This window comes from Macrotis lagotis, chromosome 5, assembly GCF_037893015.1.
Source record: "Macrotis lagotis isolate mMagLag1 chromosome 5, bilby.v1.9.chrom.fasta, whole genome shotgun sequence".
NCBI lineage: Eukaryota > Metazoa > Chordata > Mammalia > Peramelemorphia > Peramelidae > Macrotis > Macrotis lagotis.
This window is the reverse complement of record NC_133662.1, coordinates 109,643,807-109,661,401: the sequence shown is the minus strand read 5'-3', so window position 1 is coordinate 109,661,401 and position 17,595 is coordinate 109,643,807. Positions and strand designations below refer to the sequence as shown.

General features: G+C 37.6%; 1 protein-coding gene across 1 annotated transcript in view; it reads right to left on the bottom strand.

Moving 5' to 3' along the window:
• Positions 1–1,650: 1,650 nt before the first annotated feature.
• The window catches only part of FOXO3 (forkhead box O3), a 145,972-nt gene continuing 130,027 nt past the window's right edge, over positions 1,651–17,595 (bottom strand). Inside the window, exon 3 of the mRNA XM_074187297.1 lies at positions 1,651–6,726. The gene's annotated coding sequence lies outside the window, so the exon portion shown is untranslated. The remainder of the gene's footprint in view (positions 6,727–17,595) is intronic.

Genomic DNA, 17,595 nt, shown 5'->3' with positions numbered 1-17,595 from the left:
ACTTGTCTAAGTATCAGTTTTTCCCTTTAATGAGGATGAAAGCAGACCAGGTCAAGCATTATTTTAGGACCTCCTCTTTCTTTTCTCCCATCTTCCAAACATGGTCCTATATCCACACAATCCATATTCTTTCTTAAGACTTGAGATAGGGATACTGACTATTGTCATCCCTATAATGATCAGTGGGGACAGACAACAATCTTTGTCTTCCTTTATTCTCATAGCTCTGGTGATGGTGGGTTTATGGCCCTCTTCAGTAGTGACAACTGGGATACAAGGTGTACATTTGTAAGGTTGTGGATTGTGTCCAACCCTTCATGACCTCTTTTGGCATTTTCTTAACAGAAATACCAGAGTGCTTTGCCATTTTCTTCTCCAGTAGATCTATTTTTGTGAGGCAATGAGAGATTAAGTGACCTGTCCAGGGTCACTGAGTTTGAATTCAGGTCTTCCAGACTCTGAACCTAGGGCTCTAAGCACTGAGCCACAAGCTGCCCATGTTGACAAAAGGATGAACTGCATTTCCTTGCTTCTGCTTCTGAGGACCTTTCCAGTTTTAAACCTAGGATCCTAAAATCCGGCATCTTGACTGTAGAACAGATTAGAATTCATAGTCTCATGGACATAAAATGGATTAGAGATACAAAAACCATTACCTGCCTTCAAGAAGCTTACTTTCTACTAGCAAAACTTTTGAACCAAAATATCCACTATCAAACTTGACTCTTGAAATAGGATCCAAATTACCTGAAGACACAAGGAAGTTGAATAAATGGGTGCTAGTATTCAGACATAAGATATCAGAATACAACATAGTATAGTAGAAAGAACACTGAATTTGGAGTCCAATGATCTAGGCTAGCTAGATGGTATTGTGGATAGTGTTGGACTCGGTAAGAGGGAAGGTTTGGGTTCAAATCCTGCCTTGGCCACTTCTTAGTTGTGTAATCCTTGGCAAACCTCTGATCTGCTCTGTGCCTCAATTTCCTCATCTGCAAAATAGGTGAAATAAACCTCAGTGTTTTGAGGATCAAATGAGATATTTACAAAGTCTTTCTTTTTCTTCAAGTGTGATAGAAATCATAGTTATTCTCTGGATTCAAATCCTAGTTTTACTTCTTATTGTGACACTGAACAGGTCATTTATTCTTAGTTTTTCTCATCTGTAAAATAGAAGAGCTGGACTAGGTGATTATGTATATGTATATGTATATGTATATGTATATGTATATGTATATATAGTCCCTGAGGAAGGTCTCTATGTGAACCATGACAAGGCAAAAAGATTCTAAAGATTTCTTCAACTTCAACTAGTATAATGGAACATTCAACTTCAATGCTGGTATAATAGAACCTTCATTTAGGAGTCATAAGCAACATAAAGCCTTCCTAATATTTAGATTTTGCTAAGTTGTCTGGATGTTTTTAAGGGTCAAATCTTTGGCATTCTAAGAGAAAGGAACATTCTCTTCCCTCTTCTCAAAAGTCTTGAGCTGGGTATTCTCAATTGAATGCAACTTTATGGATAGGCGCAGCTTTCTACCTCCCTACTGTCATCTAGCAGGGTGAATCTGGGGGATTCCATTATTGAAAAGGAAATGGAGTGGAGGGGAAGAGAGTCAGAGAACACCACACTTTCATGGAGCAGGGTAGAGAGTCATTATGCTTTATTTACATGCGGTCACCATCTCTTTTACAAACTAGATTACAATTGAAAATGGAATACACAAGGTGATATCTACAGATAAACAATGAGGAAAATAAGCACAGCATCTCTATTTTGTTTGGAAAGATTCTCAAATCAAAAATAGTTTGATCCTTCTGAAGAAAGGTATACAGGTTAGTCACTCCATGGCTACACAGGGTTTGACAAGATCCTCAGCAAGAATGCAAATGGATAGTGTTCACTCTAAAAGAAAGGATGAGACACCACCAAGAAAAGTAGGAGCCTCTTAGCTCTTAGGTGTTTTGACTGTGGCCATGCACCAAAGACGGGGGTTTAACATCATTCTAGTTTGTACAAGTTGTTAGCAAGAACCTAAAACAGAGAAGACAATTTTACAGATACTGTATACAGATACTTTTTTCCATTCATGCAACTTTTTTTTTTCCTGAAAAAAAAGTTTAACATGTGAAGCCAAAATGCACAATACATTTTTTTCAAATATTAACTAATTTATCTGGTCCTCCACATCTGTTTACATTTCCAATGCACATGATGTACTAAGACAATTATATGAGAGGAGACTGATTGCCAAGCAATAACATAATTTTAGAGAAATAAATGTCCTTAACATATAGCTTTTTAAAGCAATGGTACAAATATTTCTGGAGTTAGGCAGAAGCCTCATAACCAATCGTTCACAAAAGAAAAAATCACAAATAAAATTAAATAAGAAAAATACACAATCGTTCAAATTGCATAAATGTTACCACTTTAGATGTTTAGCGCTTATGTATTAAATATTAACACTAAAACTCTTTAATAACTTGTGCATCTGCTATAAGATCTTATTTGATGGACATGATTTCAGGAAAACTAATCTTTTTCCTTTTTTCCCCCCTTTCCCCAGAGATGCTGAACTTCGTACCTCTTTGCCAATGATTATCTCCCCAGAAACCAATTGGTTTTCTTAATTTAAAAAAAAAAATCACACTTAATCATATATTCTCAAAATATTTCAAGAGAAAATAGAATCAGTGAATTTTAGTACTGGAAAGTTTAGTTTTCCTTAACAAGAGTGAAAATATTAGAAGAAACTTTTTTTAAAGGAAAGGTGGAAATTTTGATTTTGTTTGTGGAAAGTCTGAAGGCTTGAACTTCTCTACTGCTTTTTTCCTTTTCCTTGCCCATCCCCATGGAGTCCCTACATTCCTGTGGGGAATAATTAAGTGGCTGTGGTACTACTTTGGTCTTGGATGCATCCTCAAGAAACCTAAATGATGACCATTTAAAAAAAAAAGAAAGATCCATCAAGCAGAAGATAAACTAGTCCTCTTATAGTCCAATGAACACAAATTGTTAACTAACTTGAAATCTTACCCCTATGAATGGGAAACAGCTGCTGGTAGTAGTGAGAGCCACCATGAGCTTCAACCTCAGGGAAGGGAGGCAGTAGACGTGTTTATTAAAATCAACACACACACACACACACGCACACACACACACAAAAATACCACAAAGCCCGCTTTGTACTGTATCAAATGTTCTCCTCTGATTAACAGGAGAGATTTTTTTAAGTAAAAAAAAATTAATAACACACATCCACCAAGCAACTGTTTTTCAGCAAGAAAACATTATGGTAGATGAGGGGAAAAAAAAGAAAAACAACTTCAGATTCATTCACAGCTAAGGATGGACCTGAATCTGAAAAGGGCAGCTCATATTCTGCCCTTGAGTACATATAGGGAAAACTTGTAATAAAGCTGTTTCCTAACTTTGGTAAAAGGTGTTTGGGTCTGGGGTCTCAGAGTGCATCTAATTAGAAATATTAGCTACTCTTCTGGTTTCCCTATTAAAAAAATAATAATGGCAGCCCTCCCCATACTATCCTTAAACGTAGAGATAGAGAAGAGAGAATTAGGAAGAGCTAAAGTTTGGTTGGCTGATGCTAGTGATCAGATCAACCTATGGGAAGTGAATTTTCTATTTTGCATACGATATCTGAAAATAACCAAAAACAGTAGGGTTCGCTACTTTGCTTTCCAACTTTGTTCTATTGATAAAGAAGTCAATAATGGTATTTCCATATACGTGGCTGAACAGACAACAGACTGGCTTTTCCTATAAGTCTAGTCTGTCAAGAGAGATGAAAGCTGCAAAGTGGTACCTCTACCCAGGTTAACAAAGTAATGCAAGGACTTTGCTTCTTCTCTCTTTGGTCTCTGAGCTCAGGCTGAGGCTCCTCTCTGCCATGGACATGGTACAGAATTGGGAGGCCTCAAGACAGTGGGAGGCTAAAGATCCAGAAGTAGAGGGATCAAACCTTCTCCATCCCTCTTGCAGCCCTCCTGTCTTGCTCAGGGGTTCAGTCCTTTAGAATACCCCTGCTAAAGCTGTGGTTTCACGGAGTCACTCAAAAAGGGGGAGAAAAGACTTCCTGTTCAGTTCAGTAGCTCCCCGATCCCGTGCTTTCTTGTACTCCGCTGTCTTAGATTACATTCTAATCTGGATTCAAGACATTTCTCAAGATAGCCTCTGATTAAAACCTATCTAATGTGAGAAAAGTAGAGGAAAAAAAAAGATATCATATAACTGAAGGGAACTTAATACCAATTTTTTTCCCTAGCTAAAACACATTTAAGTATTTTACTGACTTCCTTTTCTACCACCCCCAAATAGCTCTTGGGGGCTAGAGCAACAAAGAAAAAGCAACTTCCTTGTAACTCAGGAGCTGAATTGCAATCTCTAGGCTCTCTATCTAGAGTAAACTAGGCTCTCACATAGCCTAATAGCTCCCAACTACCAGTTGGTTCCATTTAGGTCATCTGACAAAATAACTCAAAACAGTCCATTTCCCCATCTCTTGGTCCACTTGGCTAGCTTCTCCTTTCAGGACAGAGGAATGAAGATGGAGAGGGATATTTCTCTTTTACTGATATCTAACCAGACAGTCCTTTTGCTTTTCAGAGAAGACTAGCAAGGAACCTTTGGCAGATGCCTTATTTGTATAATGTTCAAGCTCTTGTTATGATAAAGGTACACAAGAAGCTCCCTGACCCTGAGAAACTGACCAATCTGAATACTCTTACCACTTCATTTTGCAATGAAAAGGATAAGATAGATCTTAAGTTGTTTGAAAAATTGGTATGTCCAGATTGATTGACCATAACCACAGCCTCACTTAGCATTTACAAATTCTGTGAAATGTGATGAAACAAACAGGGTCATCACTCAAAATGGACAATAAAAGCATGGCAGAATTACGACGGGAAGGGGGCATTAAGAGACCAAATGGAATGCCCAACATAACCAGGTATAATTTCTACTAATATCGGTCCCCAAGAAAATGTAAAGGAACAAAAAAGATGGTGGCAGGTGCACATGTGTGTTTCCTGTGTCATGGAAGGAAATAGCTATATACTGAATGGGACCAATATCAGTGAGAACTTCTGCAATGAAATCTTGGGCTGAAATATGGGTTTGTATCCTTACCACCCATGCATAATTATTCATTTCTGTATTCTACATAATAAAATATATTTATACATTTATATGCATAATGATTTTTATCCAAAGTGGGAAAAAAAGTCCTCATAGAGCATGGTGGACAAGTGATCCAATGCTGGACTAACTGGAGCTTCTTCTTACCAGGTTCTTCCTGTACCAATGGAACACCCAACTCACATTCCTACCAAAGAAACTAACAAAAAGAATCACACTTTCCAGGTTAAACAGAAAGCACCTAGACAGCACCATTAACTTTTAAAAAAATGAAATCTGGAAAAGCCTGAAAAAAAAAGTATAAAATGGCCTTTCATTTCCACCATTTCATTTGTTCAAATATAATCCAAGCTTATAAAAAAAAATCAGTTTGTGGGGTATTGTCACTCTCCCTTGTATAGTTCTGGAAGATGTGCTTACACATTGAAGAGGAAAGTAATCAAGGAAAGGTATTCAAAAATTATGAAAGATCCAAATTCCCCCTACCACTCTGGTTCTTACTTTTTGAGTAGATTATCCACTTTAGCTCCGATATATACTTTCAAGAAGCTTATCTCACTTTCAATGCAAAACAGAACAACTCCCCCCCATACACACACACAGCACTTTCATCCAAAAAAAAATTTCTAAGTGGCATTTGGCAATGAATGGGCATCTTAGCTTATTTCTCTTCTGAAAATAGCTGAGTTTCCAACAAATTAATAGATGATCCACTACACTGAATGGGGATCAGTCCATAAAAACCACAGACCATCCTGATATAGACAACAGCAAATCAGCTTCTGGGTCTCTTTGGTGGACCCTCCAAAAGAATCTTCTCATTCAAAACAAAACACTGTATAGGATACATTGTTCTTCATTTCTCCTGTGCTATGTCCAGTTTTTGGAAAATGATTGTGCCATTGTTAGGTTTCTAAGAAGAGAGTAGTTTTCTATCAGACAAAACATGAAAGTATATGTTCCTTAGATTATGTGACTTGTCAGTCTATAGAGTCAGAGGGATCCAATGTCTGGGACTCCTAAAGCAGGAACATAACTGACAAGTGTTTAGTTCCTTCCAAAGTTTTCAATTTGCCAAGAAAAGAAAGGGTGGGTGAAACTAGTTAACAGAAAAAAATAAAAAACAAAACAAAACAAAAACTACAACCCACTGCATGGGCATCGGAGTAAGAAAAGCAAGAAAACAAACACAAAACCAAAACTTAAAACAGCCCATAAACCATTGCTATATAATAACACCACATGATCATTGGCAGGGAACTACTGTTAGAAGATACACAGTGTGTCTTGACAAGATGGCGCAGAGGCGTTGGTGCTGTGTCCATGGAAGGTGCTCCATCATCCTGTACAGGGAAGATCTTGCATATGAAGGAGTTCAATAGGAGCTTTGCTGGGGGGACTGAGGGGGCCATTAACAGTCTCTGCTTGATTAGGAAAATGATGCAGGATTGATTCACAAAGGTCATTAAGCTGTAAACGGTGTCACTGTCCACTTGCTGAGAGCAGATTTGGCAAAGGGTTTTTTATTTCCTCCTCTTTAGATCTTGTGTCAGTTTGAGGGTCTAAAGGAGAAAAAGGGAAAGCAAGATGATTAGGATATTTACCCCATATTGTGGGATTTTCTAATGTACATATAACTCACTGCCCTCAATTACTGAAATTGTTTTGTGTTAACTTTGCAAAGAGTCTGTAGGGTGAGCACTATATACTCCACCATTTTTTTTTGTCTTTACATTCTCAATGAAAAGACAAATTTTCCAAGATTAGGAAAGTGGAGGAGACTTCTGGGGTGGAGCCAAGATGGTGGCGTGAAGTTAACCTAATCCTGGAATCTTTCCTTAACAAAGATAAATGAAGCCTTTACTCTGACATTCACACTACAGATCCTACCAAGAAAAAGAGAAGATTCAAAGAAGTTTTCAACTGTAGACATAGTGGAGGATCTTCAGTGAAAAGTCTGTCTCTCTGGGGGGTGGGGGTGGGAAAGGGGAAGTAAAGACCAGGAGGTGGGAGAGTGGAGAAAGCCAGCAGGAGACTTTTAGCCACAGTGCAATCCAGGTACCAAGAGCCTGATAATAACAGAGGTCCCAGAAGCTAGATAGCAAGCCAGCAAGGAGAATCCCAACCCCAAACACAGTCTGAACCCTGAGAGAACCACAGTAAAGGACAGGACTGGGTTAGGAACAATCCTCTGTTAAGTCAGAATCTGGACATAAAGGAGGAAACAAACCTCTGCAAAGGCAAGGCCTGGACTGCATAGGCAACATCTTGGCCAACAACAAGCTAGGTATCAGAACCCAGCCCCAGAAAAAAAAAAAAAAAAGAACAAAAATGCTAAAAGAGTGCTCACTATAGAAAACTACTTTACAGATAGAGATGATAGCAATGACATGTCTGAAGAAGGAAGCAGTGAAAAATTACTCACAGGAGAAGTATCAAAACAATCTATAAATTGGACTCAAATACAAAAGCTCATCAAAGAACTTAAAAAAGAATTTAAAAACCCAAAAGGAGAGGAAGAAGAAAAATGGAAAAAAAGAAATGAAAGTCATGCAGATGAGGAAAGCGAGTTCCAGGAAGGTAAAGCACAAAGATTTAACATTTTGAATTTTTCATTCCCACTAGAGAACTTCTGAATTTCTAGTTCTGAAAAAAGCCTGGTTACTTGACTAGTATCACAAGAATCAAGATTCCATAGGAGTCTAACATTCCACCCCCCAAAAAAATTTCAATGTCAAACTTTTAGGAGGAACCTAAGTAAAATAAGCATGCAGAAAACAAAGAAAGGCAAACATCTGAAAACTGAGTCTATGGCTAAAACTTGGAAATTGTTAGGGTATGGGGAAGGAAGGATGAATTCTAGTTTTCCTTTCCAAAAATTAAACAACCCATTACTCCTTTTAATTATAAGTTCCACATATTGGGGCAGTTAGGTGGCATAGTAAATAGGGCACTGGCCCTGGTATCAGGGGAACCTAAATTCAAATCCATTCTCAGACACTTAATACTCACCTGTGTGACTCAGGATTCACTGTAAATCCAAGATACCTTTTTTTCTTATCGTATATTGGAATTCATTTGAATCAAGGGCCTAGATTCCAGAACCAGTGCTCTGCTACTGTCCTATTCTGTCTTAGAACTCTTAGACTCCTCCTCCTTAAAGATTTTAACATTTGGAGCCATGCTTTCCACAGGGCAGCTGAATTTTTTCATTAACTCTTCATTAAGAGGTGGGTTTGAAACTGTCACCTTTGTCAAGTGCTTATTTAGTTCACATTGGTGGGGGAATTTAAACTCTCTACACTATGGGAGATTAATTAACATCTAAGCAGATCCCACAAATTTGATTCTTAAATCATTAAAAATCAGAAGAAAACTTTGTGTGTACACCCGTGTACACCCATGTACACACACACACACACACACACACACACAGCAAAACAAATACCCAATAAAACCTGATCAGAAATGAACATTTCTGCTTCCCATACTCTTCTCAGGGAAAAGACAGAAAGATATTTGAGAATGTATCTGAAGAGACACAAAGCATAATCAGATTTAGATTTAAAGTGGTCATTAAATATGAACTTATGAGACAAGAAAACCCATGTTTGTAAAGGACAAAGCAAAAGTTGCCACCCCAAGAGCTTCTCACAGTAGCAAAGAACTGGAAATAAAGTAGACGATCATGATTGGAGGAATGACTAAACAATGATCTAATGGAATATTACTGCACGATAAGAAATGGATATTGAAGAGTTCAGAGAAGCATTTAAGACTTACATGAATGGATGACAAATAAAATAGAATCAAGAAAATAATGTTACACTTTGACTACAACAGAGTGAATGGAAAGAATAGAAACCTAAGAAACTCTTAAATAACTAAGCTTGGCCCCTAAGAAAAGTTATGTGGATATATCTATCCTTCTTTCATTGTGGTCAAGAAGATTCAAGACGGAAGGAAGGATTATGGATGTAGGACTCTGCAGGGGACAACAGTTTGGGTTAATATACTGGTTAGTTTTGCTGAATTGTTTTTCCCCCATTCCAATTTTCTGTTTTAAGGGATGGCTCTCTGGCATGGTAGAAAAAAGCAGGGAAAGAAAAATATTTGGCAATGCACAACAAAAGATATCAGGATAATTTTTCTAAAAAAAATTGTTACAATGAAAAAAATTGTTAAAATGACAGCCTCTGGCCACAAGTTGTTTTATATGGGGGGAGGAAGAGAAAAAATATCAATTTAAATAGATACAACATATTCTTGGTAGTATAAAGTTTCATAAAACAGACAGCAGTGATGGAAATGAAGCAATCAGCAAGATACACTAGCTGCCCATCTTTTTACTAGCTCGAGAGAGCAGGTGATGAAAGATCCATCAATAAATTCACAAACAAATATGTCACATACATCTGCAGCTTCCCATAAGGGGTGACATTATTGTAAATGCATTTGGAATTTTCACAAATTTACTTGTGACTTTAAGTCTCAATCTGTCCCTCTGAAATGGCATTCTTGCTGTAGTCACTCTTTGTATACAAATATTCAGGAAGCTAGCCTAGTCATGCTTCATCTCTAGAATAGAACACACCCATTGGCTATGGGAGCCCTTGGAACCTAATGGAAAACCTTTAAGTGGGTTTGTTTTCTTTCTTTCCCTCTTCCTTTTGAGAAAGTAGGGAAACAGGTCAAGGAAATCATTGATACCCCCCCCTTCATTGCTCATTTTCTTAATCTTGGTGATTTAGGGGTTTCAAGCTTTAGCGGGTGAAAAGACTCAAAAACAATGTTTTCTTCCCTGTTGTTGATGCTCATGTACCTGCATCAGCCTGATTTTTGAAATACCCCAACCAATGTCCTTTGCTTTGCCTCTACTGGGTTAGTGGGTAGTTTTTCCTTTCAAAATAACATTTCATAAACCACTAACATCACTATGCAATGAGTCAGCAGGGAATGAAGTCCCTCAGGTCTTGGTCTTAACTTACTGCAAAGTGCCAAGAGAGAAATGGTAGCCTATTACTTAATTCAGGTGCTTTTGCCTTTGTAGTTCCCCTTGGTGCTAATTAGGTGGCCCTGGAAAGCAATTCCGAATGGAAAGGTGACACAGTTGGCTCCCCAAGTAGAGAGGCAGAGTGATGTTTGCCCCTGAAGGGGCCTGGCTGGATGGGGTGCAGTTGGGAGGGTAACCAAAACAATCTGGCAAAGGTGTTCTGAGGGACGGTCCTGTCAGCCCTGAAATAGTCAGGTCTTGGTTCCCCAGGCCAGGCAACCTGGAAACAATTCCCTCATCAGAATAAGGAGTCTTCAGGGGACTTCATCATGAAATGCAGAGTTAATCATCATCTCACAGAGAATATACATCAGTATTTTCCGTGTTTTCTTTCCTGGCCCATTACCACCTATGATAATACATCAGAGAACTTACTGCATGTTTCATAGGTAATGGAGCTCACAGGGACACCTGCTCAGGAGAATGCCACTTTTATTTTCTCTCTCCCCTATTAAGACTAGGAAAGGGGCAGGCATATGTTTAGAAATAATCCTTGCAAATTTAACAAAGGGAGCTCTAGAGTTTCTTTTTATACTTACTGGGTTGCCCATGCAGAAGAAAAGTTAGGTAATATGGCACAGTGGAGAGATCAGTTTGGTTTTAGAATTGCAAGTTCTGAGTTTATGTCCTGCCAGTGTCACATACAAATGGTGTGATTCTGAGCAACCTCAGCATTAGAGTCTCAGGAAATTCTCTATAAGTTCCTAAACAATTTTGCCCATCTGCTTTGGAGGAGTTTTGAATTTTCTATAATAAATGATACCCCAAGTCCACAGGAAAAAAGATAAAAATTCATGGGGGGGGTTAGAGACTGAGGTAATTTCTCTGTGAAAAAAGGAAAGCAGACTCCAAAAATACTATGAAAACATGACTTAGTATCATGTGATCACTTTAAGACCTCAACATCCTTCTTTATGAAATGATGGGCTTGAGCTATATAAGTTACAAGGTTCCTTCCTGTTCTTCATCGATGAGGCTGTGATGTCAGTGGGAGGCAGTGAAGTCTAATGGACAGAGTGTTTAGACTTCAGAGTGCAAGATTTGCACAAGATCTCAGTTCAAATCCCATTGCAGCCATTTATTAGCCATGTGAGCCTTGACAAATCATTTAACCTCTTTCCCTCAGTTTCCTCATCCATAAAATAAAGAGGTTGGGTGACAAGGCCTCTAAGTAACCTCTAGCTCTAAGTTTCTGATATTAAGATATTATATGCCAGAAAAGTATAATCAATTGAGTAATAAAAACAATCCCTTTATATATAGCTCACTATAAAGGGGATTTAAAAAAAACAAAGAAATGAAGGAAGCTGTATTTTATCTTGCCTGATCCCTACTCAATCCTTTGTAAAATGCTCAAAGTTGTTGTATGTTGACCTGATTCAAGTTGGAATATGCCTTGTTTTAAAATCCCTAGTTCTTAGCAGGGCACATAGTACACACTAGGTGCTTGATAAGTGTGCAGTGATGGAGTAGATCAAGGGAAACTATGAAATAATGAAACAATAAAGCATTTTGTTAGGCTGGGAATGTACAGTTAAATGTCTTCAAAGGGAAAATATATTAGGTGAGAGTGAGGTTGTGCATGTATGTATGTATGTTTCAAATATATAACAGATTAAATGTATTTCTTTGGGGGGCAAAAAAGCAAATTTAGAGACAAGAAAGCTCCTAGACTACTGTTTTCAGGCAATATAGTCATCAGAACAAATGCTACTATAGAGTTCTTAACTACTCCTACATTTCATACATATGGGGGAAGGGGAAAGAAATACCCCAAGAATTTTGTAAAGCTTGCAAAGTTGTACCCTTCAAAAAGAAACAGATTTCAAAAATCAAGATGGTGTTGAATACAAAGAAAAAAGAAATGGAGAGGCCAAATGATGCAGCCAGTTCTAAAAATATTCGTTTACGCTGTCATCTGGCGAGAGTATGTCATCCTATAATCTTGGCATCTGCAGGGACAGCAAGTTTCTGTCTAATTATCACTGAGTCATGTGACTACACATGATGTTCTAAGAACGGGAAACACTTCCCTGACCCCCCTCCCCCCAAATTATAAAAAAACAACCCCTAAACAAAAACATAAAAACCCCAACCTATTCAAGTGGTAGAACATGAGACCATAAATGTTTGTACTGCTGTCCTCCCACAACTTAATTCCACTGAGAAAAACATGAATTTTTTCAAAAGGATTATTTTTATCTTTGTGGCAAAGGGAGGGGAAAAAAATTGGACCCCGCAGTTGAACACAACACAGGAAAAAAACAGAACCAAATACTAAAACCAGCAGGATGAAAAGGCTCACAACTCCAAATCCAATAAAATCAGTGACTCTTCTTCGGTGACTAAATAATATTAGATGAAGGAAGGTCTAGTTAAAGAGTTCTGCTAAGTTGACATGATGTGTCTCTGGCTCTCTTTCTCTTTCTTCCCCTCCAGATAATTTAAACCCTTTTCCTAGTCCCTGTGACATGCTGGGGAAAACATGGGAATGAAGGAATGATGAATTAACTTGTAGACAGAACCCTTCAAATAGATTCTAGGTAATTGTTATGGATACTGGGGATTAAATTTGCTGTCCCTGAAGCCAAATATCAATAAGGAAAACAATGGATTTGGTTTGCTGCTTGTGAAGTACAAGCTGGATGATATTTGAGGAAAGTCCAAACTACTATGAATTATTTTCATCAATGAGTCTGGTTTTGTTTCATTGCTCTAATCTTGAAGAGGGTCCAGTCTTCTTTGTTTCAAGCTTAATGGAAAATGAATCTGGATTTGAGCTGTGGATCTCAAACTTTTCCATTGATAGAACCCTTCAGTTTAAACAAGATTTTGGCATAATCCTTCTGATAAAAATTCTCTAAAATTATTATTAAATGAATATAAAGTTCATTTTAAAAAAGCAACAACAAACTTGTGGTGTTTCAAGTTTCCTTGTGGTTATTTGAAAACCACTAAACCATGTTAAAATCTCAGTTTGACTAAGTAGTCTAAACTTCGGCAAGTCATTTTATGCCCGAGACTCAGTTTCCTCATATGTAAAAAAGAGGACTTTAGACAAGATGTCCAAGAATATTTCCAGTTCTCTATAAGCAGAAAGAGCTCAGGACTTAAAGTTAGGAAGATGAGGATTTGAATTTGCAGCTAAGATAAACTCCAGGAATTCACACCCATTTCCCTCAAGCCTGGCATTCTCTTCCTTCTCTGACTCCTGGCTTCCTTCAAATTCCAGTGAAAATCCCCTCCCCCTTGAATTCAAATTTGCCTTCGGATACTTATTAAATTTGTGGCCCTAGGGAAGTCGCTTGATCCTGTTTGCCTTAGTTTCTTCATTTGTAAAATGAGCTGGAAAAAGACAATGCAAAACCATTCCAGTATCTTTGCCAAGAAAAGCCTAAAAAGAGGTCACACTCAGATATGATTAAAACAGCAAAATGACAAAAACAAAATTTTTAACAAAAATAAATAAAGATACAACGGGGGGGGGGGAACCCACTTCCTTCTACAAGAAGCCTTTCTGGTCTCCTTTAACACTGATTATCTTCCCTCCCTTAATAATCTCCAGTTTAACCTAGATATTTATCATTTAATCCCAATGGTTTACTGTAGTCACCTTCATTAGACTTTGAATTCTTTGAGAACAGGAACTGTCTTTTGCCTTTTTTTGGAGCTTCAATGCTTGGCCTGTAAGGGCTTAATATATTTTAGATTATAGCTGTATGTCCTTGAGCAAATGACCTAATCTCCTGAGCATCAGTTTCCTCAACTGTAAAATGATGAGGATAATTGCATCTAGCTTTCTGGTTGTTGGAAGATCCAAAGGGAAATATAAAATCAAGCATTTTGTAAATCTTAAAATGCTATATAAATATGAGTTATTATCTCTGCTATTATTTTCAAGATGTTGAAAGGGCAGGGGAAGATGCACATATGGTACAACATCATAGTTTAACTTAGCAACTCATCAGACACTTTCTAGGATAAGGGAGAGAGGAAAGGACAGCACACTTAATACCTACATTAGCAAATAACCAAAGGTACAATAAGCCAAGTTATGACATGCAAACTTTTAGTGCTTTTGCCAGAAGAAGAGTTAAAGATCCAACTCTACAAATTTCTGGTCATGCACCATCTGTGTGATTTCAAGTTTCTATACAGAGGTTAAAAAAAACCAAGGCACTAACTGGTTTTCTAGTGGCAGACATGGCAGAGATTGAATTTGTAGTTGGTTAGAGAATCTCCCAAAAGGAAAAAAATCAAGATTCTTAGAATATTTATTGTTTCCTAAACTTTTAATTAAGGTTTAATGGAGGCTAGGATGAAGGAGAAATGAAGAAACAGGAAAAGGCATGTCATCTGTGCATGGCCCATAGGAAGCTTTCTTAAGTATTCTTTCCTAAAATTTAACATTGAGTCTTGACTTAAAACACCAAAATTTGTGTGTGGAGGTAGTCTAAATAGAACTTTTATTTTACCTGTTTTTGACACACACACACACACACACACACAACTGTAAAAACCGGAACCTGTGTTGCTCTTACCTTCTAGGCCCTGGGAGTTCAGTCTACCTGTGAACTGTAAGACTTCTTATTGAAACTCTAAGGGTGGGAATAGGAAGTTGGGAAAGGAAGGTAAAGGAAAGGAAGTCCAAATCCAGAGATTTTTAAGGAGAAGGGAGAAAGAATAGGGACAAATGGAGGACTATCCAAAAGAGAAATTTCTGTAGTAATGTTGGAGGATTTCCAATTTTTGTTGTTAAAATATTTAGTTTACTGCTAATTGTTAGAAACAAAAAACCTTTGTAATTACCTTTGTAATTACTTTGCAAACTGGGCAAAGGGGCAGATATTTTGTTAGCTGACTAATAACACTATACAGCAAAATGGATTAGAAGTTTCTTAGGTTCAGCTTGCAAAGCTCCCAGACTAGCTTAGAAAAAGTTTTAAGTCAAATAGAGAGCTTATATTTAATATGAAAAAAAGCCCAAGATTAGGCATTATGTATGGATTTTTAAAGGCCACACTATCAGTAATAATAGCTCACTTTTATACAGCACTGACTTAATGTTCTCTGATTTAAGTAGCTTAAGTATGATTATAGTACCCATTTTATTGATGAGGAAATCAAGGCTGTAAGAACAAGTGATTTGTCTGGGACCATACAACTACTGTCAGAGCTAAGATTCGGATGCTTCTGACTCCAAGTCCAATGGCAAGTCCATTATGCCAAACTGTCAAATACCTTTCTTTACCACTGGAAACCCTCCCCAATCTGTTCCTCCTTTCAAGTCAAACCTTACTGTCTATCATTTCTCAATTGACTATTCTACCTATAATATATTAGTTTGTCTCAACTGCCAAACACACTGAACACATTCTTCTTGTGCTTTTTTGCTCATTCTATTTCTTGGAATGTCCTTCCCCATCATCTCTACTCACATTAAATCCTGCACATCTTTCTGGGCCTAAGTCCAGTCTCACTTCCTCTCTAAAGCCTTCCCTAGACTACTAGGCCAGAATAGTGGATAAACTGTCAGATAATTTCTATAGCTGATGTTTTTGTCCAAAAGAAGGTTCAATCTGAAGGGGGAGGGAGAGAGTGGTGAATAGTAAATGACTGATGTAAAGAAAAACAAAAAAAATCCCATCAAAATTATTATTATTTTTTGGCAAGGCAGTGGGGTTAAGTGACTTCCCCAGGGTCACACAGCTAGGTAATTATTAAGTGTGTGAGTCAGGATTTGAACTCAAGTCCTCCTCCAACCTAGCTGCCCCAATAAAATAATTTTTTAAAAAAATGTTTCTCAGTGGCACCAATCACAATGTCTTTCCCTTTTCTCAATTCCTAGAGCTGTCTATACTATTCATTCACCATGGAATCACATATGGTTTTATATTATTTAACTTACCGCTTATGTAAGTGTGTACATTTTTCAATGAAATTATAAATTATAAATCCCTTGAGGGGTTCCTGCCATTAACTATTTGCACAGCACTATGAATGTCTTATCTAATAAGAAAGTTACAAATTAGTTAAAGAAACAAGTCATAAACATATACTTCTTTGTATCTCTTATCCTGTCTAGCTCAGGGTTAGGGTCTACAGCATATATATGATACTTGGTAACTGAATTAATGAAGTATTCAACTAGAATATCCACCACCTTAATCTCTGCCAATCCAAGTCTTAGTTAAGTTCAAGGTAGCTTCTCTTCAACCAATCAATATACTATTTAGCATTAATTGAATATCAACCATGTCCCATGCATTATATTAGGTATTAGACAGAGTACTTCGGGTCCTCAGCATTCTTACCAGTATGAAGATGTTGAGTCAGATACCCTCCAATTGCTGGATCCCTTTTAAGGATCTTTTCAAGTCTAAAAACTAAAATCCATTGTGTCCATAGAAATCTCTTCTACTACAGTACATATACTATCTTGTATTATTCTCCCAATTTTCTGGTAAGTGCATCATCATCCACACAAAATTTTAAGTTCCTTGAGGTTAAGGATTGAGATATGTGTATGTGTGTGAGCACACATATACATATCTGTCTTGTCTATCTCCCTATCTTTCTATATATGTTCTGTATCCCTAAAGTATCTAGAACAAAGCAGGATACATTTAATATTCAATAGCCTTTATTTGTCATTTTCATAAGTATTCAATAATTTCCTCCTCCACTCCATTTTTTGAACTCCAAATTATATATTTTTACTCCTTTGAAATTAGGAACTTTGTGTGATCTCAAAATGAAATAAAACTCTTAGTTCTGAGTCTCAAGCTGCTGCCCCGATACATTGATTCATCATTTAAAACAAAAGGGAATGAGAGGAAATGCTTAAGGTCACAAACCACATCTTGAAATATCACAATGTTTACGTTCACTAGGTGTGACTCTAGTTTATACCCTGCGTCATCATGTTAATTGAAGATCCTCTGGCTAAGCAAGAGTTGTTAACTGCCCAGTAATGAGGGGAACATGAATGCTGCTGCCCCTAGAAGGCTGGGGTGCCCTACATTCCCATCAATGACGACAACTAGTAATGCCTAATTGCATAATACTTGGTTTGGAGGGGTCCTGACATTAAAAGGAGAGACGCATTTCATGGCTAGAGTTGAGTCTGGCTGGTGAGTGTGTGAAGGGTACTAAAGCCAAATGCGCATTAATTTTCCCAAGCCACACCAAAAGTGGTTCTAAATGGAATCCTGGTTTTAATTACTTAGTAGCACGCCAAGGGCCAGCACTGAGCATAACTGAGGATTTAGCCAAAAGACAGTTGGTAACATGATGGCAGGACCCTCCCACATCATCCAAGGGCAATAGATGATAAGGAATGAAGATATGGAAAAGAATGAATATAGCTAAGGGACAA